The sequence below is a fragment of the Mustela nivalis genome (genome assembly GCF_964662115.1).
Source record: "Mustela nivalis genome assembly, chromosome: 6".
Lineage (NCBI taxonomy): Eukaryota > Metazoa > Chordata > Mammalia > Carnivora > Mustelidae > Mustela > Mustela nivalis.
In genome coordinates this window covers 137,821,438-137,823,980 of record NC_139025.1, presented here as the reverse complement: position 1 = coordinate 137,823,980, position 2,543 = coordinate 137,821,438, and the positions used below count along the sequence as shown (strand labels likewise).

At 45.9% G+C, this 2,543-nt stretch overlaps 1 pseudogene across 1 annotated transcript in view; it reads right to left on the bottom strand.

The window, feature by feature from the left end:
- LOC309867647 (myocyte-specific enhancer factor 2A-like) overlaps window positions 1-2,543 on the bottom strand; it is a 1,299,761-nt pseudogene that overhangs the window by 842,976 nt on the left and 454,242 nt on the right. The gene's annotated exons all lie outside the window — the stretch shown is intronic.

Here is a 2,543-nt window from a genome sequence, read left to right as displayed (position 1 = left end):
CCGTCGGGTACATACCCCTCCCATGTCCACATGTGACACACTTTGAGCGCTCTCCCTTTTACTAATTGTCCTCCATTCCCTGCCTCCACTGTGGTGTCTCCTCCACTTACCCTCAATCTTGCTTCCCCTCAACATGGCTCACTTCCATGTCCAGGAATTCATCAACTCCTACCGGCCACAAGGTCGACTCCATTTCTGAATATTTATTCAATGAATCCAAATAAAGTGTTGAACTAGAACTTTGCACTCTAGCTCAAATTTTTGTCTTTCCAAAGAGAAAGGACAGATAAAGTAATTTATCATTCACTTATTGGACATTCAATTAATCGATTTTGTCGCTGGGTCTCCCTTGACAGCCTTCTTTTGAAAGTTTCCCCCATCCAGGTTTCAAAGCACTTCCGAATGGCTTTGTCTCCTTTACCATCCCACTCAACTGCCTAGCTGCTATTTTTAGAAAAATCGGTCCCAGTCTGACAGATCAATAGACCCTGAATTAATCTTTCCCAGCCATAATGTGCAAGGCCTGCCTTTGTAGGTGGATCTGCTTCGGCGTGCTTTAAAAACAGGCAAAAAATACAGATCCACACATTTGCTAAGAAATCATGTTTACTCCAGTGTTTGTTTTTAAGGAACATCACTTACAGATTGTTATTCAAATTGTTGGGATGTCAGAGAAGCATTCAGATCGCCACTTTCACATAGCTTCTGTAAAAAAAGAAAAAAAAATCTCGCTTTCAAAAGGCAAAATGGTATCAGCCTACAGGGATAGATAGCCTTTATCAGGTCATTCGCTTTGAGTCTGCCATCTGCATGGTCAATTTCAAGTGCGCAGGCTGCCTTCCTACAGACGTGGCCAGGGTTGGCTATAACAGTTGGATTTAGTAGAGGCCCTCTGGCTACAGCCTCTGCCAACTTAGTCCTCCATCGGAGGATGGACAAGGCTGACTCTGTTCTACCACCAGGCTGCTCTGCCATCTTTCATTAAACCAGGCTCTAGTGGGCAGGCAGCATGAAGTGGGAGCACCTGAGCCCTACCACCAGGTCCCTCCCACCACGGGCCTCCCTGGTCCTCTGCAACCAAAGAGACGTGGACATATCACATGGCAGAGACCTGGGCTCATCGCTCAGGAGAAAACATTTCAAAATGTGATCTGGAAGACCTTCCTCCCACCTTATCTTCCAGAGTCTGTACAATCCCCAAGCAAAAAAGTAAAAAATGGAATTATGAACGAAAGCTCAGAATGGGAGGGGTGTGGGTTTCCTAACTGAAGATACCTATGAAATGATCCCACAGGGTAGTTAGTGTGGGATACAGTAAACATATCCACTGTGCAGGTTTTAGATGCAGATTCAGGGTCCAGGAGAGCTCTCGGACCCCTTGAGGTGTTCTGGGCTGGAGATAAGGACAGCTGTCTGCACAGAAAGGCAGTGTAAGGGACATGAGTTAACGGTCTTCCCGCATTTTGGATATGTTCCTGCTGGGCTGGTGTCTTAGCCAGGGCTGATTTCTTGTGTGAGAAACATGGGATTTCTCCCTCCAAACAAGGCTGGGTAACTCCAAAGTTTCAAGAAAACTGAGGCAGGCAGTCAACCTGCAAAGACAGCTTTGATGACCATGAACCTCTGAGGGTAGACACTCTGAGGACCAGGAGCACTATGGTCACTCACTCGGCCTTCCCATCCACAATGCTCATCAGGGACGGCCAATCACAAGTCAGAGATCCTGCCTGGAGGGTAGGCTACCTTCCAAGACATGAACACACACACACACACACACACACACACACACACGGCTTGTGTATGTGTGTGTCTCTCTCAAGTAGAGCTTCAGGCAGCAAGAGAATCTGGGTTCCCAAGCAGCAGCCCCCAGGAGATGGGGGGATGTGAGGGGTTACATACAAGCTGGGGTCCTCTAGTTCACCCCCTCTGCAGGCAGTGACATCATGAAATGCTACAACCAGGCAGCAATGGGCCCTGATCCCAGGATGTCCTGAAGCATCACACATCCTCCCCACTTAGAATGGAGGCCCCATGGCTCCTCATAGGAATCCCTGGTATCCCACAATCACGAGGATATATTGTTGATGTTCTCAACAAGCATAATCAAGCACTCTGTTTTTTATTTGACTTTTGAAAAGTTAACACACAAAAATTGTTGTGTACAGCATTACAATTTTTAAGCCACGTATAGATTTGTGGGACCATGACAACAATCAGGACAGAACAGTTCTGTTCCCTGATAGCACTCATTCATTCAAGCCCACTGGGGTACAGCCTGTCTTCCCCATGTAGTTTCACTTTTTCCAGAATATCCTGCACATGGATTCATACTGTATGCAAACCTGACATCTGACATATTTCACTCAACACAATGCCTTTGAAACCCATCCACGTAGTCCTCTGCATAAGTCATTTAAATTAAACCTTTTTCATTGCTGAATCGTATTCCACTGAATACATGAGTCGTAATTTATCCAACAAGTGTGGGTTTCAAACATTTCAACCAAATGATTTCCAAGGACTCAGGGAAAGATAAATAATTT